This window comes from Dermochelys coriacea, chromosome 1 (assembly GCF_009764565.3).
Source record: "Dermochelys coriacea isolate rDerCor1 chromosome 1, rDerCor1.pri.v4, whole genome shotgun sequence".
Classification (NCBI taxonomy): domain Eukaryota; kingdom Metazoa; phylum Chordata; order Testudines; family Dermochelyidae; genus Dermochelys; species Dermochelys coriacea.
This window is the reverse complement of record NC_050068.2, coordinates 280,404,760-280,432,720: the sequence shown is the minus strand read 5'-3', so window position 1 is coordinate 280,432,720 and position 27,961 is coordinate 280,404,760. Positions and strand designations below refer to the sequence as shown.

Sequence of the window (27,961 nt, the reverse complement as noted above, 5' to 3'; positions counted from 1 at the left end):
AGGGAATGGTGAGCCTTAGTGAAAGACAGGCATGCATATAGACTATTTATTGATTCATACTGTTTTCTCTGAAATCTTTTGGTTCTAAATAAAATTAATCCTTTGCTTTAAGAAGGCTGTCTGGGTTCTGGATTCCACTGTCATAACTCATGGAGGGAACAAAACCTAAGTCAGACCTACTGAGGGAATCCCCTGGGGATTGTAGGCCAAAACCTGGTCTGAGAGTGGGCGTATCACATGATTCCACTCTGACATAGATAATGGCCTAAGGCCTGAGAGCTGAGGGGGCATGCTATGAGAGATCAGGAGGGGTCCCTGATTATCAGAGGTGCTGAACGTGCCCCGCTCCCATTGAAGTCAATGGGAGCTGCAGGTGCTCAGCCCCTCTGAAAGACCGGATCAAAATCTACAAAGTAGAGTATGGATGAAATCCTAGCCCCATTGAAATCAACAGGAATTTTGCCCTTGACTTCAACTGGGATCAGGATTTCATCCTATGCATATTGCATAAGGCAGCCTATATGAAATATCATTCATATTCATTTCATGTAGCCATATATCTGAATACCCTCAATGTTCTTTTCTATCCTTATAGACCAAATCACTAAATAGGATAAAACTTCAGGTTTCTACTTTCACTCCAGGACACCACTTTCCCTTTCTGAGTAATGACTAACTCGACCAATTTATGGCATAATTCAGATTTTTTCTATGTGTAATTGTGATTAATTTTAAAAACATGAGCAAATTTCATAACACTTGAAAAGCTCCCTCTTAAAAATATAGTAGTATTTTTAAAAGGCAAATGGATTATCTGATAGCATGCTATATTTTACTATTGTCAATCAGCTGGGAACTAGTATAAGAGTATTGCTACATGGTTAATTGTTCTAGGGTAGCTTTAATGCTGGGCCTTTGTTCCACCTTTAACCATGACCACTTAATAATCAATCTATTCACTTTTCCCTCAGCGTAGTATTGAATGTAGCATGAGTATGTGCCATGGTTACAGAGAAAATGCAATTTGACCCCTCTTCAGTCTCTCCTGAGTGCGTCCTTTCCAGTGCCAGGCCCTGAGCCTTCACTTCTTTCTGGAGCAAATCCCATGCTTCTCCCACTCATAGACCAGGTCCCTGGGCTGCAGCACCTCTGATTATCATGTTTGTTCAACGGATCCAGCAGCACTGCATGGACTGCCCATGCACAGCTCAGAAACAATTCATTGGAACCTGAATCATTCCAGTCTGGTTATAAGACTTGCTCTGAGTTCATACAATCACTTAATAGTCAAAAATATTATCATCACTTTTGTGTGTGAACACGAAGTGTTTTAAAAATGTTTCCAGCGCTTGAAATGGTTCTGTAAATGCTAAAGATCTCTACTGCAGATGAGGTTTTTGAGGATTCAGGCCTGAATTCTCAATCACACTAAGAGTCCTTACACCACTCTAGCAATGTAAAGGAGTCTTAATATAACTGAGAATTCAGGTCAGTGTCTTTGCCTCTCCCTACTGCAGAGAACACAGAAGGATCAGGTCCAGAGGGGTGGTTTTCCTCTTGCCCCAGAAGGCCACAAGAGGAGTTAGCAGGGAGTTCTCCCCGCTTCTTTATTGCAACTGTGCATTTCCTTTCTTCTTGAAGTCTATTTTCCCTAACACTATTAACAGGTTATTATGCTCTACCTCATTTCCAGTGCATATAATATAGCAAGCTAGAATGATCTACAGAAATAAACCATTATTTATGCATTTTTTCATTCTATATGTAAGCAGAGTCTGAATGAGGTCTCCCCTGACATCTAGTGATGAGCGGTGGAAGAGAACTTCAGGAGCTGATCTTGTTTGCATGGGTACTCCACCCTGCCTAGGTGCTCAGCATGATGGGATTGCTCTCTCAAATGGTCACTTTTGGATGATGTGGGATTCCCAGTCACCTTGTTATTGGGGCAGGAGTAATAAAAAGTTGTTATCTTCATTGTGTAAATCAAGGGCAGCAGAACTGTACTTGGCATTTCCCAATTGAGGGACTCACCCTCAACTGAACGGCACTTGCTAGGCAGGGGACATGGGTTCCAAATCCCAGTGAGTTGTGAGAGGGTGAGCATAGGTACTTGTACTTGGTGATGTAGGCCCTGTGTAAGGATTCCAGACACTGTTTGACTCTTCCTCTCTTCACTGTGTAATAACAGAGCTAATTTGGACTCAACTGAGAGTCTTGTTACATACTGCAGAGCTAAAATCACTGATAACTAGATCTAAGTATTAGACCTGCTTTGGGACATTGTCTCTGATGCAAGAGACTGCCCAGTGTGCACCCAGCAGTGGGGCTTCCCCATTAACAGCTGAAATCACAGAGCTGTGTTAAGTGGGGGGCTTTGAGGACAGCGTGGTGAGCGGCCAGCAGGGTGGTTGGCGGAGAGGTGTGGCCAGCAGGGCAGCTGGCAGAAAGGGCCCAAGCAAAGCTACATAGAGATGGGTGGAGAGTGAGTGTCTGAGCAGTGGAGTGAGTAAGGTGCCTCCTTACCTTCCCCATCAACCCAGTGTGGGAGGTGAACTCTGCAGATGCACCTCTGGGTCTGCACTGTCCCAAGGACAACAACTATGAGTGGGGTGCAGAGAGGGGATGGGCACATTAAAGGGACCTTTTGGTTGCTTGACTTAAGAACTTGAGGGGAAAAGGACACTGCCCAACATACTTGGGAGTGGGTCTTTTGCTCATGGTTTATGTTTGAGCCCTGTTTGCAGTGTTTCTCCAAATTAATGCCAAGTTACTTCCCTCCTTTTATTAAAAGTTTTTTGCTGCACTCAGACTCTGTGCTTGCGAGAGGGGAAGTATTGCCTTTTAGAGGCCCAGCGGGCGGTGTGTAATTGTCTCTGGTCACTGGGTGGGGGCTTGAGCCGGTTTTGTGTTGTATTCTTGAAAAGGAACCCCTAGATACTGAACGCGGCCCTTGTTGCTGCCAACTCTGACTGGCAGAAGGGTTACATATATATAAATGGATATATTGATCAGACTCTAGACTTGGTTTTTAGTATCCATAGAAACTGAAGAAGGCTAAAAATGACATCACATTTCCTTCCCTTTTGCTGATCTTGAGAAGGATTTCTTAAGCTGTAATGCTACTTGATATTGCTACTTGTAAAGCTGTAATGCTACTTGATATTTAATTAACTTTTTAATATACCTTTTATTCCAACTAGTGAATTTTCTTTTTTTTTTAAATTAGCTAATATTTTAAAATTTGCATGAGAATTTGGGAGCTGGTTACTTCTGGGACTATAGCTTTTTATTATGAAATAAAAGCTATCTTCTCTTGGTCATTCTGTTCATCCCATGACTGGGATGCTTTCACATACTGTGCTCTGACTTTCTAGCCTTCCAGTTTCTTCACAGCTTACCACAGCTTCTCCCTTCTTGAGAGCTGCTGAAAATGTAAGTACTGATATTGCAAAGCTATTTGGCACCTAGAAGTTGTTCCTATGACAACAGAGGTAGAGAGTCATGTGTGAATCCTTCCAGACTTCAGGTGCGGTAGCTTTGTAAACACAGAATAACAATAAAAATACACTTTACCACTATTATCACTACACATATGAATATATATTAAGTGGTGTTATCTGTCAGGAAAAACTAAATGTTTTCCCTTTGACACTGTGACTGGGTAACATCCCACTTCACTCTGTCGATGTAGACTTAGAGACCTTGAGTTGTTAGACACCCTAGTGCAGTTTACTTATATTTGCTCTTCCCATCATCTTACTTTACCCTATTATTTAGTTTCAGTTTCTCCTCAATTCTCTGATGAGGGGATAGGGCTTATTCTAGATAGAGATCATTGGCTCTTTCTTCCTCCCTGCATAACTTTCTTAGCCTCCTGTGTTAATGGATCAGTTTGCTCATTAATGCTCACCCAACCCATTCTGAGCCACCTATTAGGCCCTATAAGGCCTACCTTGGGGGGAATTAATTGGTGTTTACCCGATCAAAGTGCTGGTTTAGCAGTTGATTCCCAGCACTACGTCACTGATACATTTGGCTGACTCATGACTTAGGTCTGGTTTACGCTGCAAGTTTTTTTGCCAAAAGGCAGCTTTTGATGACGAAACAGCAGAGGTGTACATACTGCAAAGCCACTTTTTGTCCTGAAACTCCTCAGTTGCAATGCTGTAATAAAATCACCCTGATAAGAGTCATAAGGCTTTTTGTGCCAAGGTTGTAGCACTGTAGTACCAGCGTAGACACTGTGTTTGATTTTAGAGCTGTTAATGGCTTCTGTGTCCCACAATGCCCATCCTGACCACTCTGGTCAGCATTTTCAACTCTGCTGCCCTGACACCAGGTAAACCACTTTCCACACCTCTCCCTTTAAAGCTCCAGAAGTTTTGAAATCTCCCTTCCTATTTGCTCAGTGTGCTGAGCTCACATTGCATATTCCCAGCTGACCATGGTGGCTCCACTCAGCAAATGATCTCCTGCTTGGACCACTGTGGAGCTACTGAATCTGTAGTGTTTGGGAAGAGGAGGCCGTCCTGTTCCAGCTGCACGACAGCCATAGGAATTTCAATACCTATGACCAGATTGTGCACAGCTTGCATGAAAAGGGATATAACCAGGACATGCTGCAATACAGAGCAAAGGTGAAGGAGCTGAGGAGTATGTACCATAGGTGAGGGAGGCAAACCGTCGCTTTACGGCTGTGCCCCACACCTGCTGTTTTTATAAGGAGTTGGACACTATCCTAGGTGGTGACCCCACCTCCACTGCAAAGAGCAACATGGATACTTCAGCGGGTCTGAGCCAGTGGAAAGTGGACCTAACCCAGATGAGGAAGTAATTTATGAAGAGGTGGAGGCTGAAGAAGATGTGGAGCCCCATGATGCATCTAGTCAGGAGCTGTTCTCCACTCCAAAGGTGTCCAGCCAGTCTCTGCAGTCACTCTCTGGCAAGCCAGAAGCAGGAGAGGAGACCCCTGGCAAGTGGTTTTGCTCTGTGAAGTTCTGAAGCAGGTTGGAGGCAGAGAAATGTAGAAGGCTGGCTTTGTTCTGTGTGCTGGGCATTTTCCCACACAGCTAGGCAGCATGGCGGAACAGGGAGTTGATGCACTCTGAGATTTCACAGGAATCCTCCATACTGCTCTCTAGGATGCTTTCCTGGAAGTATTCAGCGATCCTTTGCCGAATGTTCCTGGCAGGGCTGTTTTGTTCCTTGCCCCACTGAAGAGTGGCATAGGAAAATGACTCTCAATCACTTGGGTAGGGACGAAAGCTGCACGCAGGCGAGCAACATAGGGACCAGGGTGGAAGCTGCAAGTGTGTAGCAGATGTACCCTTGCTTCCCTGCTTACGCTCAGGAGTGAGATATCTTCCATAGTGACCACCTCCTGTGGAAAAAGGTGGGAAAGTTTAGAGTGTTGCCCCCCATAAGTGCCCTGCGACCTTTTCAGATTGCTTTTCTGAAGTAAACAAGGCCCTGCCCCTGGGTTCATTCACCATTCTTGGGATCTTCTGCCTCATGGGTGGTTGCCTAGGGTCACCAAGAAAGTGGTAGGTATGTTACCAGCAGTGTATTAATGTTACTTCTTCAATGCTCTGTGTGTAGTTGCAACAGAACTTCTATTTATTGTTAATTATGCCTCTCCAGACTTGACCTTGAGAACCAACCCCCCAACAGCAGCAGAGTGTCTGCGCAAGATAAGAAAATGGCCGAGACAGATGAAGGAAGATATGTTCTGGGTTGTGCTGCAGCAGTTGGAGGAGAAAACACTGAATGCAAGAAGTGGAGGGAAAGCAAAAAGCAGGAAAGATAAGAGAAGGATTCTTACAACAGGGATGTCACAGGGAGGCTGATTAAAGTTCTGGAGCATCAAACCAACATGCTCCAGACTCTCGTAACACTGAAGACTGAGCAGATGCTGGCTCGTCCTCCCCTTCAGCACATTCAGAACGCTTTCCCATGCACTCCCCAAACTCCCCCTGCACATTCTTTTCCACCTTCTGGCACTTTGTGTTTTCCTCTACACTCTGCCCCTGCAGACAGCTTTTCAAATGAAAGCTGGACCTATACTCAGCTATGAAAATTAGTCCCCACCCGGTACCTTCTCCTCCCCCCACCCCAACAGTGTGTGTGTCTGTGGAGTCTGGGCTCCACTGACTTGCAATCATTCACCCTGAAGACTAACCTCCTTCTCAGGCTGTGACAGGGGAGGCTGAACCAACAGAGCAAAGAGATCTGAGAATCCGTGCTGCCTTGGCCATGCTGGGGTGATCAGGAGGAGTCTGGTTCAGTCTGCCTTGAGCTTGGCAATGACCTGGGGAAGGATTAGGATAGGAAGGAGTGTGTACAGAAGAGTTGACTGCCGGCTGCAGTGGAAAGCATAGGAGAGGGAGCACGGGCTGAGCCCATCCTGAGAGCAGAATAGGCAACACTTCCTGTTTTTCGTGGTTGCAAAGAGGTTGATCATGGGGATGCCCCATGCTGTGAACATCATCTGTAGGATCTCTATCTTCAGGGACCGCTTGTGGAGAAAACCCTGCTGAAATGATCCATGAGATGTTCTGGACCCCGGTAAGTGGTAGGGTGATATCCTCTTCAATTCTGAACTGACACAGGTTGATCGCCTCCAGGCACAGTGATCTAAAGTGAACTCCCCCTTGTTTGTTCACATTCTACATCACGGTGGTATTGTCTGTTAGTATGTGAACCAGATACCTGATGTGGCCCTGGAAGGTGTAACATGCATTGAGGATAGCCCAAAGCTCCAGCATGTTGATGTGGAGCAAGGCTTCCTGTTCTGAACACAGGCCTGCATCCTCAATGAGTCCAGATGCACTCTCCAACCCAGAAGGGATGTGTTGGTAATCACTACTTCTTCTTCTTCTTCTTCTTTCTTTTGTATGGCTGGTGTAGAGCAACAACTGCAATTTCAGTAACACTGACTTGGTTGGAGAGGGCAGAGTGAAGGGTACCCCTTGGCACACATTGTGTGGGGACTCTCACCAGCGCAAGGACTCCAGGACTGATAGAGAAAGATGTACTAACCTGGCTAGAGAATGCAGGTCAATAAACCATCCTGAGCCACATCTGAAGAAGGCAAAGGCACAACTTGGAGAGTTGGGCCACATATCTACTTGCACCTAGGTGGTCCAATAGGCTCAGGCGCACACGAACTGTCATGGACGGTTGTGATTGCAAACGGAGGCACAGTTGTCAAATCGCCTGGAAGCAGTTGGTCTACAAGAATGCCCTTGTGGAATCTAACAAGGCCTCTTTTTGCTGAGCGGGGGCCAAGGTCAATTTCATGGTGTTTAGAATGAATCTCAAATGATAGATTTCAGAGTAGCAGCCATGTTAGTCTGTATCCGCAAAAAGAAAAGGAGGACTTGTGGCAAATTTCCACTGAATGCATCCGATGAAGTGGGCTGTAGCTCACAAAAGCTTATGCTCTAATAAATTTGTTAGTCTCTAAGGTGCCACAAGTCCTCCTTTTCTTCAGATGGTAGAGTAAGCGTAGTGTGGTGTTGACATGGGCAAGAACCTCCTCTCTGGAGCCACCCTTCAGTAACCATTGAGATAGGGGAAGATATGGGTTCCCTTCCTCCTGAGATACACTATGAACCCCACCATGCATTTTGTGAAGACTTGGGGGCAAAAGAAAGGCAGAATGAAAGTTTTGGTCTCCTAGCAAGAACTGAAGATACTTCCTGTGACTTGGTAGAATGGCTACATGGAAGTAAGCATCTTAAAGGACCAGAGCAGTGAACCAGTCATTCTGAGACAAAGCAGGGAGGATAGCTGATAAAGTAACGATGCAGAATGTCATGGATTTGATAAAAATGTTGAGTCTGTGAAGGTCAAGGATGGGCCTCATCCAGCCCTTGGCTTTTGATATCAGGAAATATGGGGAGTAGAACCTGTGACCTCCGTGTTCTCATGGAATCTCTTCCAGCACTCCTAGGTGCCAGCAGAGAGCTGACCTGCTCAAATAGCAGTGTCTCATGAGTTGGGTCCCTGAAGAGGGATGGATGGTGGGTGGGTGGGAAGCGGGTGTGGAGAGGAACTAAAAGGCATAGCCCGATCTGAAAGTGTCCAGGACCCAGCTCTTGGATGTTATCAAGACCCAGGCATTGTAAAAGCGGGCCAGCCTGTCCCCAAAAGAACGAGGATGAAAAGGAAGGAAGAAAAACAAGTGGAACAGTGATCTGGGCCATTGAGTCAAAATCGATGTTTAGCAGGCACTGAAGGAGGGTGCAAAGAGCAGCCGGGCTCTGAGCTCAAATGCTTCCTCTTGTGAGACCTATCCCTCTTCCTGGAGTAGTCTCATTGTCTTTGGGGAAAGGGCTGCACAAAGATGTGCTGTCACTTGCATAACTGCTGTTGCTGTGCCCCTTACTGGCATCTCTGTGTGGGTGTGTGACGGGGTGTGCATACCTCACATCAGGCAGGAAAGGGTTAATCCCACACTATGGGCAGAGGAAGTCCCACCCCTCTCAGACCCTGCTGGGCATGCTCCAACTGCTGTCCTAGTATAAAGGAGAGCAGCTCAGGTCAGTCTGGGCTGACTGCCAAGGAGGAAGGGTGCTTGGTGGAGGCCCAAGCTCAGAAGCTGTTACAGCCCTTCCCTGAGGGAGCCAGAGATCCTGAGACTCAGACTGGAGACATGTCACCTACAGCTGACCGGCAGGAGTTGGAGTCCCAGCGAGTTACCTGCACTGAGGAGCCTGGAGACCCCAATGTCATAGGAACTACAACATCAGGAAGTGGCCTGGGAGGTGGCATGAGTGTTATCTCCCACCCATGTAAGGTCAGCATGTTGTGACTGGATTCCCCACTGACCCAGTGGTGGATCACTCCGCCACTGTTAGGGTGTTGTGCTGGGACCCTGTGGAGTTGAGTGGGTGTGGGTCCCCATACCCAGCCACCACCTCCATTTTGGTGGTGGCCCCTGGATCTGGCCACTAGGCCATGTGGCCCAGCACTGGAGGGCCATTGTCTTGACTCAGGCCACTAGGCCACGCAGCCTGGTATGGGAGGGCCACAGTATTGACTCTGACCACTTGACTCTGACCACACGTACTGTCTAGAGTCCCAGGAGTCTTTGGTATTGTCTTGAGTCCCCAAAGGGTGACGAGGGTGTGCATACACTGCCACAGGTAGCTGATGAATCCTTGAAGGAATGGAGGCAAAAGTCTCCAGCTCTGGTACACAGGGCACGCACACGCCTACTTGGGATGCATCTACTCAAAGAAAAAGGTACTAGGTTCTAATCCCACCAGGTTTCTGGCTAGGAGAGCAAAACTTCTAGCTAAGCACTGGAATAGGCTTCCAAGGAAGGCTGTGGAATCCCTGGGATTAGAGGTTTCCAAGAACAGATTAGACAAACACCTGTCCAGGATGGTCTAGATCAGTGGTTCTCAAAGTGTGAGTTGGGATCCCCAAAATGGGTCGTGATCCCCATTTTAATGGGGGAGCCAGCGCTGGCTTAGACTTGCTGGGGATCAGGGCTGAAGCCTGAGCCCCACAGCCCTGGGCAGTGGATCTCAGGTTACAGGCCCCCGGGCTGGGGCTGAAGCCCTTGGGCTTGGCCTTTGACCCCTTCCCTGCCAGGAGCTGTGAGGCTCAGGCTTCGGCCCCCTCTCCCCCGCCCCCCAGGGTGATGGGACTCAGGCTTCCCACCTCCTGGGGTCGTGTAGAAATTTTTGTTGTCAGAAGGGGGTTGCAGTGCAATGAAGTTTGAGAATCCCTGGTCTAGATATACTTTAATCCTGCCTGTGGCACCTTAGAGACTAACAAATTTATTAGAGCATAAGCTTTCGTGAGCTACAGCTCACTTCATCGGATGCATTTGGTGGAAAATTTTTTTCAGTGAGCTGTAGCTCACGAAAGCTTATGCTCAAATAAATTTGTTAGTCTCTAGGGTGCCACAAGTACTCCTTTTCTTTTTGCGAATACAGACTAACACGGCTGCTACTCTGAAACTTTTAATCCTGCCTGAGAGCGAGGGGATGGATTTAGATAATCTCTCAAGGTCCCTTCCAGACTTATATTTCTAGGCTAGATGTAATGTCACTTTACTACATACTGCTTCTAAAAATATTAATTGTATTGCCAAATATATGTACCGCCTGAGTGTTTCCATAGTGTGTTTTATGCAGAAATAGTTGAACATGTGAAATATTGTACAACCATCCATTAATTTTGCTATTGACAATGATTTTGGGGGTAGAACTACTAGTTAGAATATGTTGGGATGGCAAACCTCTAGAGGTTTTCCATATTCCTATGCCCTACCAGTTGGGTTTGAATGGGAGAATTCCTAGAGGGCCATTGTATTGAACTGGTAGACATGTATGCTATTCTTCTGTAGTTGTTAGTGAGCCGGATAGATGGAAACTTGACCTCTTTTTGAGGTAAACATACGAATCTAATCTGTAGAGAACATGGGCAGGGGAGGAAGGGAGGCAGAGAATGTTTCAGATATAATCAGTATCAAGGAAGCAAAACAATGCGTTTCCCAAGTACCTTATATGGCTACAGCCAGCCTTAGTTACCTCTTGGCAGTTTTTGTTTCCTTTGTGTTGGTGCTACAGTAACCCCTCTCCATTTACTGTTGGCATGTAGAGGAGATCTCCAAGAATGAACTCCTTGACCTTCCCAGGTGCCACTCGTTTGGAGTTCATAAGACTGTTTCTTTTCATAGGTAGTAAATTAAATTGGGATTTTCTTTTATTTAATAAATATAATGCTCAGCAGCTACCACCTTTCTGGCAGTTTTTAATGTTTAAGGATTTTAATATTCTATCTAAATGCAGTTACAATCTTATGTAGGGTATAATTTTAATTAATAAAACTTTCAAACAATTGCTGAGGCATTGCAGCCATTTTCTCCAATTCCTGTTTTCTGATGTTGTGCAGAGAGTATTACTGAGTAGAATAGCAAAATTATGTCTAAAAGTGGCAGGTTTATTTTTCATGAAAATTAGTTTCCTACTGTAGAAATCTGAACATCAGTAGTGCAGTGAATCATTATATAGCCACTGAATTGCTATTGATTTAGTGTATTTGCTGATATAGCAAGTATTGTCAAGTTTAAAGCATTCAGGGAATTTACAATGCAATCTGAGCAATTTTGCTGCTGTTTGAGAATCAACTGTCTCTCACTTTATGTATGAATATAGCACTAATGAAGCATAACTGAGTGACAGACTCTAGGACCCTAGACAGGCATGCAGGCTCCATGGTTAAGGCAAACACTCTATGAAGGTGCAGCTGAATGCATCAAAATAGCAGGAGTGTCTACACTAGGAAATAGCATGGTTTCAGCAACTGGTTGTCGGTAATCACTTGCGCTGAACTGGTATTTGATTTAGCTGTAAGTGAAGGCAAGGAGAAACTGTGGTCAACACAGTTAACCCAAGAGTCAGAGCAGCATTGACCGTGATTTGTCCTAGTTTACATTATAGTTAAACTGTGGTCAGCACTAATTCAGATGAATGGACCATGTACCAGTTCAGAAATGTCCTGCAGACAACTTGAAATGCTAGCTCCTAGAGGTATGATCTGTTCCCATTCTTACGGGTGGGTATTGACTTGGAAACCTAATGACAATTTAAAATGTGAGGATTAACTATTTCACTGCTGATCATTCAGCAGAAACATCCTTCCACTAGTGGATATTAGGCCAAAGGTTGTGGATGGATAAACTCCTGGGGTTGCTGGAGTGGGAAAGTAGGAGTTCAACAAAATGCCCAGCCTTCTAAGGCAGCAAGCAATTTCAAGTCATATCTCCCTGTCCACAAGAGACAGAAATAATACCTCCTACATTTTCCTGTCTATCAAAAGCTCCAGTTCTCTAGTCATGTCCTAAAACTTTGAAATGGGAAACTGTCAGTACAGAACTCTGCTGCATGATGAAATAGAATGATTTGAGGACAACATTAGATAAAGTGAATTTAATATAATAATATACCAGGAAATGTGGGATATCAAGGTGATTATTTTTTTTTAATTCAATGAAGTCCTCCCTTTTTAAAATTTACACCCAGCTGGCTGCAGAATTTCTAGTTTGCCAAGTCAGAGAAACCTGAGGTATGGTTCAGGTCCAGCTTGCAGCAGAATACACAGCACTGTGGTCATGGTAAATAAAATTCTCTCTTTAAAACCAAATTCTGTGAACTTTATCTAAGTTCGACATGGGGTTTAACAAACAGCAGGATAACAATAAAAATGTGTCATGTCACCCAAGCACCATTTCAGGATATGGTGCAAACAATGTACCCAGCAACAGCACAAGTATTTTTTCACCTAGAACATTGTGCAATTTCTTTTAACAAGCAATGAAGTTCTACCTAACAACTTTCAACACCAGCTAATTGCACCACATGTAACTTCACTGAATACTCAAAAACCTTGCACTCAGTGGCTTGCTTATGTCAGCACAGTGAGTTTATAGTGTATGGGCCTGATCCACAGCCCACTGAAGTCAATAGAAAGGCTGACCTCGCCTTCCTCTGTAGCATGGGGCACGTGTCACTTGAGGGAGGCTTCTCTGCTCCTTGAAGTCTTTAAACCACGATTTAAGGACTTCAATAGCTCAGACATAGGTGAGGTTTTTCGTAGGAGTGGGTGGGTGAGATTCTGTGGCCTGCGCTGTGCAGGAGGACTAGATGATCAGAATGGTCCCTTCTGACCTTAGTATCTATGAATCTATGTTGTTGGATTTTATTTATTTTTACACTATCATAAGAATTTAAGAACGGCCATTCTGGGTCAGACCAAAGGTCCATTTAGCTCAGTATCTTCCGACAGTGGCCAATGCCAGGTGCCCCAGAGGGAATGAACACAACAGGTAATCATCAAGTGATCCATCCCTGTCGCCCATTCCCAGCTTCTGGCAAACAGAGGCTAGGGACACCATCCCTGTCCATCCTGGCTAATAGCCATTGATGGACCTACCCTCCATGAATTTATCTAGTTCTTTTTTTAACTCTCATAGTCTTGGCCTTCACAACATCCTCTGGTAAAGAGTTCCACAGGTTGACTGTGCGTGGTGTGAAGAAATACTTCCTTTTGTTTGTTTTAAACTTGCTGCCTATTAATTTCATTTGGTGACCTCTAGTTCTTGTGTTCTGAGAAGAAGTAAATAACACTTCCTTATTTACTTTCTCCACACCAGTCATGATTTTATAGACCTTGTGATAAAAGAAGGTGGGGGAGGGGCTTCCTTTTGGACACCAGGCCGGCCTGTTAGCTGTAAGCAGAAATGCTGTGTAAGGCTTAAACCAGATATGAAAAGTCATCAGATCAGACCTAGAATTACTTATTTGAACCCCCCCAAATATGTAAGTAAATTAGGAATGTTTAACTAGATGTGATCAGGTTTATTTTTTTATTTGGCTTGTGAATCTCCTCTGTTATAACCCCAGATGCTTTTGTTTGCTTGTAACCTTTAAGCTGAACCCCCAAGAGAGCTATTTTGGGTGCTTAATTTTTGGAATTGCTCTTTTAAAATCTAGCAAAAGCCTGAATTCCAGATTCATTTTTTCCTTTTTGTTTTTAATAAAATTAACCTTTTTTTTAAGAACAGGATTGGATTTTTGGTGTCCTAAGAGGTTTGTCCATGTTGTTGGATTAGATGGTAACAGCTAATTTCCTTTGTTTTCTTTCTCAGCTATTCCATGTGTAAGGGCTGGAGGGTACCCCTCAGGGAGGAATTCCCAAGTGCTCCGTCCTGGGTCCAAAGGGATTTTTTTGCATTTGGGTGGTGGCAGCGTCTACCAAGCCAAAGTCAGAGAAAAGCTGTAACCTTGGGAGTTTAATAGAAGCCTGGAGTGGCAACTATTAATTTTTAAAATCCTTGCGGGCTCCCACCTTCTGTCCTCAAAGTGACAGAGTGGGGATTCAGCCTTGACAGAGCTCAATCATATCCCCCCTTAATCATCTCTTTTCCAAGCTGAAAAGTCCAAGTCTTATTAATCTCTCCTCATACAGAAGCCATTCCATACCCATAATCATTTTTGTTGCCCTTTTCTGAACCTTTTCCAAGTCCAATATATCTTTTTAGAGATGGGGAGACCACACCTGCACACAGTATTCAAGATGTGGGCATACCATGGATTTATATAGAGGCAATATGATATTTTCTGTCTTATTATCTATCCCTTTCTTAATGATTCCCAATATTTTGTTTGCTTTTTAGACTGCCGCTACACATTGTATGGATGTTTTAACAGAACTATCCACAATGATTCCAAGATCTCTTCCTTGAGTGATAACAGCTAACTTAGACCCCATCATTTTATATGTACAGTTGGGATTAAGTTTTGTAATGTGCATTACTTTGCTTTTATCAACATTGAATTTCATCTGCCATTCTGTTGCTCAATCACCTAGCCTTGAGAGATCCTTTTGTAGCTGCTTGGAACTTAATTATCTTGAGTAGTTTTGTATCATCTGCAAATTTTGCCAACTAACCATTTATCCCCTTTTCCAGATCATTAATGAATATGTTGAATAGGACTGGGCCCAATACAGACCCCTGGGGAACACCACTATTTACCTCTCTCCATTCTGAAAACTGACCATTTATTCCTGCCCTTTGTTTCCTATCTTTTAACCAGTTACCAATCATAAGAGGACCTTCCCCCTTAGTCAATGACTGTTTACTTTGCTTAAGAGCCTTTGGTGAAGGATCTTGTCAAAGGCTTTCTGAAAATCTAAGTACACTATATCCACTGGATCCCCCTTGTCCATATGCTTGTTGACCCACTCAAAGAATTCTAGCAGATTGGTGAGGCATGATTTCCCTTTACAAAAACTATGTTGATGCTTCCCAACAAATTATGTTCATCTATGTGTCTGACAATTTTCTCCTTGACTATAGTTTCAACCAGTACTGAAGTCCGGATTACCGGCCTGTAATTGCTGAGATCACCTCTGGAGCACTTTTTAAAAATTGGCATCACATTAGCTATCCTCCAGTTATTTGGTACAGAAGCTGATTTAAATGATGGGTTACAGACTACAGTTCTGCAATTTCACATTTGAGTTATTTTAGAACTCTTCGGTGAATACCATCTGGTGCTGGTGACTTATTACTGTTTAGTTTATCAATTTGTTCCAAAACCTCCTCTGTCACCTCAATCTGGAACAGTTCCTCAGATTTGTCACCTAAAGAGTGGTTCAAGTTTGGGAATTTCCCTCACATCCTCAGCCATGAAGACCAATGCAAAGAATTAATTTAGTTTCTCCACAATGGCCTTATTGTCCTTGAGTACTTCTTTAGCATCTGGATTGTCCAGTGGCCCCCTGGCTGTTCAGCAGTGTTCCTGCTTCTGATGTACTTTAAAAAAATTGCTATTACTTTTTGAGTCTTTGGCTAGCTGTTCTTGAAATTCTTTTTTGGCCTTCCTAATTATATTTTTATACTTCATTTGCCAGAGTTTATGCACCTTTCTATTTTCCTCAATAGGATTTAACTTCCACTTTTTAAGAGATGCCTTTTTGCCTCTCACTGCTTCTTTTACTTTGTTGTTTAGCCATGGTGGCACTTTTTTGGTTTTCTTACTATGTTTTTTAATTTAGGGTATACATTTAAGTTGAGCCTCTATTATGTTGTCCTTAAAAAGTTTCCTTGCAGCTTGCAGGGATTTCACTTTTTGCACTGTACCTTTTAATTTGTTTCACTAACCTCATTTTTGTGTAGTTCCCCTTTCTGAAATTAAATGCTATAGTGTTGGGCTGCTGTGGTGGTTTCCCTGCCAAAGGGATGTTAAATTTAATTTTATTATCGTCACTATTACTAAGGGGTCCAGCTATATTCACCTCTTGGACCAGATCCTGCGCTCTACTTAGGACTAAATCAAGAATTGCCTCTCCTCTGATGGGTTCCAGGATTAGGTACTCCAAGAAGCAGTCATTTAAGGTGTCAGAAACTTTATCTCTGTATCCTGTCCTGAGATAACATGTACCCAGTCAATATGGGGATAGTTGAAATCCCCCATTATTATTATTTTTATTTATTAAGTTTTTTATTTTAATAGCCTCTCATCTCTCTGAGCATTTCAGTCTATCGCCATCCTGGTCAAGTGGTCAGTAATATATCCCTACTGCTATATTGTTGTTGTTAGAGCATAGAACTACTATCCATAGAGATTCTATGGTACAGTTTGGTTCGTTTAAGATTTTTACTTCATTTGGTTCTGCTTTCTTTCATATAGAGTGCTACTCCCCCACCAGCACAACCTTTTCTGTCCTTCCAATATATTTTGTACCCTCGTTACTTTTTATGGTGATGATCAAGATGGGCCATTTCCAGCAGTTAACAAGAACGTCTGAGGAACAGCAGGGGGTGGGGTGGGCGGGAGAAATAACATGGGGAAATGGCCCACCTTCATTATCACCATAAAAGGTTTTCCTCCCTGCTGCTGGTGATGGCTTATCTTAAGTGATCACGCTACTTACAGTGTGTATGATAAAACCCATTGTTTCATGTTTTCTGTGTGTATATAAATCTCCCCACTGTATTTTCCACCGAATGCATCCGATGAAGTGAGCTGTAGCTCACGAAAGCTTATGCTCTAATAAATTTGTTAGTCTCTAAGGTGCCACAAGTACTCCTTTTCTTTTTGCAAATACAGACTAACACGGCTGCTACTCTGAAACCTGTAATTAAATCAGCTTGAGTACCAGACAACTGGAGGATAGATAATGTGACACCAATTTTTAAAAATGGTTCCAGCGGTGATCCTGGTAATTACAGGCCGGTAAACCTAACTTCAATACCTGGCAAACTCGTTGAAACTATAGTAAAGAACAGAATTATCAGACACATAGATGAACATGATTTGTTGAAGAGTCAACATGGCTTTTGTAAAGGGACATCACGCCTCACCAATCTATTAGAGTTCTTTGAGGTGGTCAACAGACATGCACAAGAGTAGTCCCGTGGATATAGTGTACTTGGACTTTCAGAAAGCCTTTGACAAGGTCCCTTACCAAAGGTTCTAAAGCAAAATAAGCAGTGATGGGATAAGAGAGAAGGTCCTCTCATGGATTGGTAACTGGTTAAAAGATAGGAAACAAAGGGTAGGAATAAATGGTCAGTTTCTAGAATAGAGAGAGCTAAAAACTGGTGTCCCAAGGGATCTATACTGGGACCAGTGCTGATCAACATATTTATAAATGATCTGGAAAAAGTGGTAAACAGTCAGGTGGCAAAATTTGCAGATGATACAAAATAACTTAAAATAGTTAAGTCCAAAGTAGAGTGCAAAGAGTTACAAAGGGATCTCACAGAATAGCTGATTGGACAACAAAATAGCAGATGAAATTCAGTTTTGATAAATGCAAAGTAATGCACCTTGGAAAACAATAATCCCAACAATACATACAAAATTATGGGATCTAGTAATTAGCTGTTACCACACCAGAAAGAAGTCTTGAAATCACTGTGGATAGTTCTCTGAAAACATCCACTCAATGTGCAGCAGCAGTCAGAAAAGCTAATAGAATTTTAGGAACTATGAGGAAAGAGATAGATAATAAGGCAGAAAATATAATGCTACTGTATAAATCAATGGTATGCCCACACCTTGGATACTGCTTGCAGTTCTGATCTCCCCATGTCAAAAAAGATATTGGATTTGGAAAAGGTACAGAGATGAGCAACAAATAATTAAGGGTATGGAACGGCTTCCATGTGAGGAAAGATTCCTTTTTAATTTGATTATTCCAAGAAGAATTTCATAGGAAGAGTCCCATTTAACATGCTTCATAAAGTTGATATTAAATTTTCTATGCACGTTTGCATAAATACATATTTAACTGACAGTGTAATGACTGCTTCAGAGCTGTTACAGTTGGCCATGTACACGGGCAAGTTGGAAACTGTTAAAAAGCAGATAGTGCCCATGATAGAGTTAAATATTTCTTTTCCTGCTTTCAGAATATTTATTGGTGTTTTTCAGTTTCATTGTCCCTGAGAGACCATAGCTTCCCATCACCACTTTAGAAAGAGCTCACCTGCCAATGCTTTCTGACTGGAGATGGCGGCAGGAAGCCACAATTGCTCAGTAAATTGATCTCTCCACATTTCACAACTCTGACAATGCAAGGCTATTTGGATAGAAAGAAGCTGCAGTAACTGCAAGCAACCACAAAATACTAAAAGGGACCTTTCCCAGTTATTTACAATACTCAGAGTAAGAGCAAAACAAGAGTGGTTTTTTTTTTTAAACAAGTGCTTTTTAACTCTAACATAAACACAGAAGAATAGTAGTTTGGGAGCAGGTGCCCTAATTTGCTCTAAAACAAAATCCCCACGCTGCAGATTCAAAAATTCACCCCTCCCTGGGGTTTGGTTTTGTAAAAGAAATTAACAATAACATAAAAGCACAACCAGAATCTCCACACAGTCTATCTTGAACCTTTTCTTCAGCATGGTGGCTCCTACAGTGCCTACCTCAGAACTGCTCAGCCCAGAACCTAGATCCCTTCTGTCTCTAGAAAACAGCGCCCACTTCCTTTGCAGTATAAAACCTTCCGCTCTGGTGAGTCATAGAATCTATTTAACCCTTTCCCACTAGAATAAACACCAGCTAAAAGGGATGGGTATGTCAAGCAAACACTGCTACCCTGTTACACAGCTTTTTTTTTTTTTTTTTTTAAAAAGAGATGGGCTGATTCAACCTTTGGATCTGTATCAAAACTTTCTCAAAGCTTGTAGCATTCAGATCCAGGGGTTTGGTTCAGATATAAAGGGCAGCTGCGAAGTTCAGTTCCAGATCAGAATTCTTCCAAAGCATGGAGGTGTTCGGATCTGTGGCTTTGGTTCTGGAACCAACTCTCTTTGAGGTTTTTTTTTTTTTTACAGCTATGAAAATATCTGACTTGGCAACAACCGCTGAATTAGACACTTAGGATCAGGATCTTCATGAAACTTCCTTTTACAGTAGGATTATTTGAAGCAAAACCAAGGCTTACATCAACAATCCTATTGAAGACTAAAGCCTGATCCTACAAGTAGCTCTATGCAACTGTCTATTGACCCACTGATTTCAGAGGGGCTTGGTTCAAAGTTCACTTAAGAGCCTGATTCTGATCTTACAGTAACTCCACTGACATCAATGGAATTGCCGTGAGATCAGAATCAGGCCCTCATACCTCAAAGTCATTGATGTTAATGGAGTTACACTTGTATAAAACCAGATCTATATTTTAAAGAGAGACTGTGATGGGACAGGGAGGGGGAACTAGGCCTCAGTAGCCCCCTACTGATGACTCCACTGCTCTGCTGCACTCTTCAGGAAACTTATCTGTGAAGAAAAGAGCAGCCATTTTGAACATCAGCAAGATCTAGTCCTCCAGCAGCCAGAAAGCAGGGGACCAACAACAGCCAGTCAAGGCCCATCAAGCCCAAATAAAAGGAGCTGCTTGCTGTCAGCAAGCAAGTCAGTTCTGAGCTGGAGCTGTAAGAGTGAGGGGGGGATTCTTCTTAGGTTGCAGCCAGAGGAACCAGGCTGGGCCAGGGCTATTACTGACAGTGGCAATGGTTAAGAAAGAACCCTTCTGATTCAATTGGAGAGATGGAATTTAACCCAAATAGTGTAAGATGCTATTTTGTTTATAATTGGTCCTGAAGTGCAAGGAACTGTTTCTATCATTTGAGTTAGTTATACACCAGAAAAGGCTTTGGAATGTGTGACCCAGCCAGAAGGCCAAGCCCCAGAAGACCCATGGAGGTAGGTTGATAGCCTGCAGGGGGTGATGGTAGCCCAAGAGAGAGGCAAAACTGTAACTGGATGACAAGTAATCCTCAAGAGGTGAGTACAGCCCACCACAGAGGCCATAAAATACTTCGGGGAAAAAATTCAAAATTAGGCACCTACATAAAAGTGGCTTGATTTCTTCCCCCCAACACACTGAACTCCTCTAAACTTCCATCTCTAGGTTTCTCTCATGGCATTGTTCTAGCAAGTAGCTTATAGTATCAATAATTATACATGTATTTAATTAAAGATAGTAAATAAAAATTCATGGATATTTGAGTATACTCAGTTTTTTCAGCTAGTAGGCTAGATTCCATGGTCCATTCTGGCTGCCTTTTACCACTCCAGAGCACCCAGACACCCAGTTCAACTGGCCAATTAAACCAGGTTTACAGCTGCTTTGCATGGCTGGAGTGCCACAAAGGACTTCAGTAAACCTGGCCCAACCGTTATATATTTACAGGAAAATGTAAAATTCAGGAGCACAAGCAATATAAGCGCAGAACTTGATATACCTTAAATTTTATGTAATCTAGTAGAAAAAGTTATGAGATTATTGAAAAGAAATAATCTACACTTCCTGTTCTAATTGCACCACGGAAGACAAACAGCAGAGAATGTGAAAGTTTTCTAAAACCAATCCTAGAATTGTGCTGAATTCAGTAGGGGCAAGATAGTGAAGCCATATTGGCTTGTACTCTACAACAAACTTCTCAATCCTGACTTTGGCTTGCCCTTTGGGTTGGTGTTCTCGATCCTGTCTCCAGTTCTGACCTTTTGTCTTAGCTCCTCCACTCTGACTCCAGCTCACCCTTGGACCTGTATCTGACTCCTGAATTTACACTCACCATTATTTCAAACTGCTGCCACAACTACCAGGCAAGGACCTGGCCCACCTACTGGGTACACCAACCATGCCCTGGCAACCTGCAGTTTGAGCAACCCCAAAAGACCAGATGTAGGGAAGGCATAGGCCTAATGACATGGAGGTCCCTCCTGAAATGACCTCGGCAGGAGCCCTGCTCAACCTTGTGGAGTTACTTGGAGCTTTACAGGAAATGCAGGCCCAGGTTGTTGCACTTTGAGATCAGAATGCAGTCCTGCAGGCCCAGCTGCAAGCCCATGAAGTGCAGGCACAGGATGCCACAGTACAAGACTGGAATGCTACCCTCAAGATCCAGGTGCAAGCCCAGGCAGAGGCTACAGTCCTCTGACCCTCACACCTTTTATCCACAAGCCCAAGATCTCCATACTGGACAAATTCAATGTCCCTGCCATATTCTGGGGGTTCTTGAATCAGTATTGTCTGCTAGTCATTCTGTGACTGCTATCATACTCCAGGGACCAGTCCCGAGTAGGAATTGTGATTAGCCTGCTTACCAGAGATTCCCTGGCATAGGCTTCCCCACTATTGGAGGTGTCTAGCCCTCTTCTCAAATGCTTGAGGAGTTTGTTCAGGCAATGGCATGCATTTTTTGATTACCCTAATGGAGAGCACACTGCAGAAGCTGGGCTCCAAGTCCTTTGGTAGGGATCCCAACCCATCACCAGATCTGCAGCTGAGTTTCAATGCCTGGCAGCTGATACTTGCTGGAATGAGATGGCACAAATACATTACTTCTGGCAAAGACTCAATGACGCTTTTAAGGACAAATTAGCTCAGTTGGAATCCCTGCCTAGGCTAGGGACCCTGATTGATCTGTGTATTAGGATAGATCACCAACTAACAGAATGAGAAACACATCACTCAACCCTTGTGGAACCAGACTCCATCTGTTGCAACTCCAGGCAATCTATTGGAGCAAGATCTGATGCAGGTCAACCAAATGTGACCCCCATGTATCCACCAATGAAAAGAGATTATGCCGGGCTCTAGGAGTCTGCCTGTACTTTGGGGCATCTGGGGATTTTTTCAATGGGTTGCCTGGCCAAGGACCGATGCTCCTCCATGTCGGGAAATGCCAGACATGGACAAGGCTGGGTCAGTACTCCATTCTTCTTCACAGTGAGCTGCTCTGCTGCTCCAAGAATTTGTCAAGGGTCATTGGATTCCTATCCTCTGAAAAATCTCCCCTGAGCTCCTTTAGACCATTCATACATCACCCCTCTCTTCGGGGTCCATCACATATCACACCAGTGGAGGCCACCAGGAAATCATTCAGGGTGATCTATGCCTTGCATTTGCAAATCATCCTTGACACCCACAACCCCCTAATCAGCTGGCAATCAAAGACATTGCTCTTCTGCTCCCTGCAGTGCCAGTGAGACTGTCTCCCAAGCCCCCGTTCATGGTTGACTGTGCTCTGTGGTATGCTCCAACCTCCAGGGCTCCCAGAGAGGCAAGCAGTGGCCCAGTCACACATAAAATTCTTGTAAAATACCTGGAGTTTACCAGGGTGTTCAATAAACAGAAGGCAGATGCAGGGATGAACACCATGAAGTTGAGGAGGAAAATCTTACCACCATTATCAAATCCTCTCACTTCATTGGAGGGATGGGAGAAGGCCATCTGATGACCACCATCTGTTCTCTGGTGCCTCAAACAGGTGGCTGGAAAGCAGAGAGAAATCTGGCAGTCCCCGGAAAACTTTAGTGCCTTCTTAGGGGCCAAGCTTCCATCTACAGCAAGGCCTCCTCTTACATTCCTGAAGAAGACCCCAGAATCCAAGTATTGATGTTGTGCCATGACTCCCCCATGGCAGGACATTTTGGCCAGTTCAAGACCAGGAATCTGATTTCCAAGTATCTCTGATGGCCAACCTTATGAAAAGATGTCAAGGACTATGTTAGAATGTGTCACCTCTGCATCCACACTAAAGCACCATGCACAAGATCTGTAGGCCTTCTCTAACCCCTTCCTTGCCCTCACACCCTGAGTCTACCTTCTCAGTGGACTTCTTGGGAGCAGCTCTATAATGAATGTTTGGTGGCCCTGATAGTGGGGGGACCTCCTGATGAAAATGGCTCATTTCATTCCCTGTTGTACCCTTCAATCAGCCTGTGAAAATGCACAGTTCTTCTTGGAACACATCTTCTGGTATCACAGCATGCCAGGTCACATCATTTCTGATTGGGGCACCCAATTTGTCTCCCAGTTTAGGCAGAAATTTCTCTGCCTTTTTGGACCAAGTGCCTCCTCTCAATTGCCTGCTACCCTCAGACTGATGGCCAGACAGAAAGGGTCAACCAGACAATGGAACGGTACCTCTGCTATTTTTTGAGTGTTCACCAAATTGACTGGGTTCTCATTATTTTTGACTGAATTTACTTACAATAATGCAACTCATGCCTTTACCCAGCAAAGTCCATTTTTCAAGAACTTCATTTTTCATCGCTAGTTTCGCACTGAGCTATCAGAAGGCCCTTCTGTTCTGGCAGCCACAAACTTGGTCCTTCATCTCTGACAAATTCGTCAGGAGCTCAGAGCATTTGGCCACTACCAAAGAGTCGTATAAGAGCTATGCTGATCGAGATTGGCAAGTTGCCCTGGACTTAAACATAGGAAATAAGGTATGGCTCTCCACCCAGAACTTGGAATCATCCTATCCCTCTGCTAAGCTTGATCACAAGTACCTGAGCCCCATTTAGATCACCCAGACGACAAATCAAGTGACCTTAAAACTCCAGCTCCCAGAATCCCTCAGTATCCACACTGTCTTTCAGTCAGCCCTTCCCTGGGTGGATGGCTCCACCACCTCCCCTACAATGGCCCAGGAACAGTATGAGGTCCATCAAATCCTCGACTCCTGACAGGTCAGGGATAAGCTCCACTACCTAGTACACTGGAAGAGATATGGACCAGACGAGTGGTCCTAGGATCCTGTAGAAAACATCCATGCCCCCACCCTGTTATAGGAATTTCACCAACAATATCCCAAGAAACCAGGATTTAGGGCCCTACAAGGAGCCCTAGGGAAGGGGGTACTGTTGGGAGCACAGCTGTCTCTCAGCCTGGTCTCTAGGCAACCCAGCAAGCTCAGCTAGCCCCAGTGAGCCTTCGCCAAATGGTTGTGCTCCCTGATTGGGCTGGGGAATCAGCAGCCTGTTGCTTGAGCCTTGCAGTATCAGCAGCACAGCAGCTGCTCAGTGTGGTACCATGCCTGCAGCTGTGCTTGCCCGGCTTTCACTTCTGCCTGCTGCTCCAGCCTTGACTCCTGCCAGCTTCAGGTTAGCCATTGCCTCCCTGCCCTGATTGTGACTCATGTCCCACCTTTAGCTTGGCTTCTCAATCAGGACTCTGGCTTCACCCTCAAACCAGTATCTGATTCCTGGATCCACACTCACTATTACTCTGAACTGCTGCCACAACCACCAGGGAAGGTCCTGCTCCACTCACTAGGTAGGCTGCCCTCACCCCACCAGCTTACAGTGGGCCACGGTATACAGCCCTGAAATGGGACTTAGATTAACTGAGTTTTGTTCCCATCTCTGCTTTTGACCTGCTGTGTAACCTTAGGCAAGTTACTTCTCAAATCTGTGCCTTCGTTTCTTCTCTTATGCCTTGACTGTCTTGTTTCTTTAGACTGTAAGATCTTTGGAGTAGGACTATCTTTTAATGTGTGTCTGTAGAGTGTCTAGCACTGTGAGGCCCTCCAGTGATGATTGGGACATCTAGAGGCATTACTGTAATGCAAATAAATAATATGATTTTAAAACGGCACCTAAATAGAAGTGGCTTGCTTTTCCCCCCTCTCCTCCCAAGATGATGAGCAACTGCTTTTTATTTACTATTTTAAACTACAAAACATAACTGTTGATAGTACAAACTATTTGCTAGAGCAACAGTCTTGACAGAAATATAGAAGAGGAACTGCAAAGTATCTATATCTATATATAATATGTATGTATAAATTAAAATGTTAACTTTCTAAAGGTATGTCTACACTGTAATGAAAGCGCCCCGACTGTGGGACTTGAGCTCGCAGGCGTGGTCTTTTTAAGCTCAGACTTGAGCATCAACGCTAAATATTGACCAAAGGTTTAGAATTTCTGGATCCAGGTCTCACAGTTGGGCTCACGCATCCACATTGTGCTATACAGACTCGCCTATGGCTAGGGCAGTCCCCTGCTATAGCTGCTCTAGCCCTTTTGTCATGGTGCACTGTGGTAAAACTTGACTATCCATCCTACAGCACTTTACAGGAAGTTGATGCAGCCTGCCCACACATCCTGCCAAGATGTCTTTTAGGTCTGCACATTCCAGACAACTGAGCCAGCAACATGGAGGGGTTATTATTTTGAAGAAGTTGTCCTGCTTGCGCTTTCACTCCTGTTCCATGAACCAGGCAGAGCATCCAGGAGATGCTGGTAGACATTTTGGTGGCGTTTTCTGATGCCCCCTTTGTAGACCAGCATTTTTGGAGCAGGGCTACAAGCGCAAACTGGTGGGATCACATCAGCATGTGGACCTGGGGTGTCTGATAATGGCTCTAGAAATTTCACATGGAAAAAAGCTCCAGAAATGTAGCTTTCTGAGCACTTTGCCCTGATCCTCTAGCACCACAGCACAAGTATGACAGTGGCCATGCCAGTCCAGAAGTGAGTGATTACAATCATCTGAAAGCTAGCTACCCCAGATTGCCACAGGTCCATTGCTAACCACTTTGGTGGTGGAAAGTCAACTGTTGGTAAAGTCATGGCTGAGGTTTCTGAGGCAGTAAAGCATTGGATTTTACCCAAAGGTGGTGGACATAAAAATATCCCAGAAGTAATTGCTGAGTAATTTTAGAGAACGGGGGTTTCCAAACTGCATCAGGACTATTGATGGGACTCATGTGCCCATAGTTTTTTCTTCCTCAAGAAACACAAACACATAAACCGCAAACTACACTGTTATGCAGGTCTGTGTGGACCACAGAGGCTGATTTATGGATGCCAATGTGGGCTGCACTGGAAAAGTTCATGAGGCTAGGTTTTTCTGTTGATCAGGAATCTGTGTTTATGGACAGGCCAGGACACTATTCCCACCAAATGCCATTGTCATAAATGGATTAACTGTCCCTGCTGTTGTTCTAGAGGATCCAGCGTACCCCCTTCTTCTTTCCCTTATGAAACCATATCCTAGTAAGAGGCCCTTCTAAAAGACTCTCGTTAAGTCTAAGATGGTGGTTTAAATGTACATTGAGATTGAAATCCTGCTTGTGCTGTTCACATGTTTGGATTCCAGTGTCATCAGTGTTGTCTGCATTATTGTGGCTTGCTGGGCTTTTTACAATCTTTGAATCCAAAAGTGAGCATTTTCTGCTCCTAAATGGACCTACCATGACTGGATTGTTGAGCCGGTACACTCAGCCAGAAAGTGCATCTGTCACAGTGGGAGCAGGATGCACACTGGCAACAGAAATCAGGGATGCTTTGTGCACTCACATTATAGACTTACATGGACCAATGGAAGAGGAAGAATGGTATATTCATGAATGTTTTTGTACAGCAGTTTTTAAAGTAAATGAAGTACTGACGCTGTATGCTATAAAGGGGGGTGTGTGTGATTGTCATGAATTGTTAATTGTGAATGAGATGATTGCTTATCCAATGTGTATGGGGGTAGGGGGTGATTTGTGTGGCATGAGCTGGGGATTTTCATTATGGATTGATCTGAAAAGATGTACTGTATTGAGAAATTGTTTGGATACACAATTCCCAGTTGTGCCTTATCATGTCTTTTTCTTTATCCTTTGAAATACTCATTACATGATGTGATGCAGTGTAGTAATAAACTTTTAAATAAAATAAAGCCTTTTTACTTGTGAATATAATTGTTTATAAAAAAAATTAAATTGGTGTCTGATAGGACAGCTGCCATTACAACTCCAAAACATCAGCAATAAACCAAAACCAGTAATAAAATAAAGTGCATAGCACAAACATTTAACAGTCCAAACAAATAATTCCATACTTTTGCATGGTCCCTGGTCTCCTGTTTCTCTCCCCCAGCGCCTTTCTAATATGTTTAACAAACACTTGGTGCCGCTGCTAGGGGTGGAGGACTGCTAGGGGTACATTTGCCCTTTCCAACTAGTCAAATATAAGCTTTGAAAAAACCCCTAAGAATCAAACATTTAAAAGCTATGGGTATTTGTAGAGCGTTTACTATGGTTGTGCTACATCCATTTTATTTCAAAACAAACATAAACTTTAAGCATGAAAGAAACGTTTTTTAAAAAAAAACACCTTAAGATATTCATTGATACTTGAAAGGTCCCCCCAGTCAGGAGAGGGTACAGTAACATTAAGGATTGCTATATATGGTGATTTACTGTTTAACACTGTAAGAAGGCCCTAGAGTACTCTGATTTACATTGAAACAGGAAAAAGTATTGTAACTTAAAAAAAAAAAAATTCCAGGTGTGCAGATCACAAATCTATTAATTAAGAGTTGTAGTGATCAAATCAACCTGCTAACTACAGTCTTTGAAGTTTGTTTTGAAACAAAGAGTAAGAATGGTATAAAAAAACCTCAGCTTTTTGGAGATTGTCCTTTTCTATCTTGAACAAAACAGTTGCTGGACTGTAAGACTAGATATGTTGCTTGTTTTTTAACTCTAAAAATATATAATATTCTTTGTCCATGCTGTCCTTACTAATAATGATACATATCTTTATTGCAGTGTGATCTGTTTAGCATGGAACAGCAACTTCAGGCTGTATTTCACCAGGGCAAGGTAAAACCCTATTTTTAACTACAGTTGTGCTTAATACTGTTTAATAAAAAACCCAGGTATTAAACAGGTTGTATAGGGGTTTGATGCATTTGGGGAATAATGTTAACTAAAATTTTGCTTGTTCTTTAACCCAAAGGCCCAAATATACATGGGGGAAAACAGAATAACTGTTGGTTGGGTGTGTTTAAAACTACTGTTTTTTGTTTTTTGTTTTTTTTTTATTCTGTGCAAGACAGAAGTATGGGTTTCTTGAAAAGGATTTTGTTGCAAACTGTTGGTTTGGTGTATTTAAAACTACTGGTTTTTTTATTAAACAGTATTAAAGACAAACCCATCCTGATTGGTAGAAGATGATAGGAGGGGTCACATGACCCACTTTGGGTGGGTCACCCCATCCCGGAACTCCTCCCTGATTGGTCAAATCCGCTCTCCAGGGGATCCTCTGCAGCCGGAACCCATCCTAATTCATAGAGGGCAGTGGGAGGAGTTCTTGAGGGGGGTCACATGGTACCTTTTGCTTCCGGTCATGTGTCCGCC

General features: G+C 43.6%; 2 long non-coding RNA genes across 4 annotated transcripts; one reads left to right on the top strand and one right to left on the bottom strand.

Annotated features, from left to right (window-relative positions):
* Positions 1 to 4,140: 4,140 nt before the first annotated feature.
* Positions 4,141 to 6,312, bottom strand: LOC122455918. Of its 2 annotated transcripts, none has more exons than XR_006274433.1 (3): positions 6,179 to 6,312; positions 5,490 to 5,762; positions 4,141 to 5,380 (listed from the first exon to the last, which is right to left on the bottom strand). It is a non-coding gene; the product is annotated as an uncharacterized LOC122455918 (long non-coding RNA). The 2 variants fall into 2 exon arrangements; XR_006274434.1 differs by having other exon boundaries at positions 5,490 to 5,681; positions 6,179 to 6,300.
* A 3,671-nt stretch (positions 6,313 to 9,983) lies between these two features.
* Positions 9,984 to 26,496, top strand: LOC122455916. Of its 2 annotated transcripts, XR_006274432.1 has the most exons (4): positions 9,984 to 10,696; positions 12,042 to 12,133; positions 17,964 to 18,545; positions 18,869 to 26,496. It is a non-coding gene; the product is annotated as an uncharacterized LOC122455916 (long non-coding RNA). The 2 variants fall into 2 exon arrangements; XR_006274430.1 differs by lacking the exons at positions 9,984 to 10,696; positions 12,042 to 12,133 and having other exon boundaries at positions 17,617 to 18,545.
* The last annotated feature ends 1,465 nt before the right edge of the window (positions 26,497 to 27,961 follow it).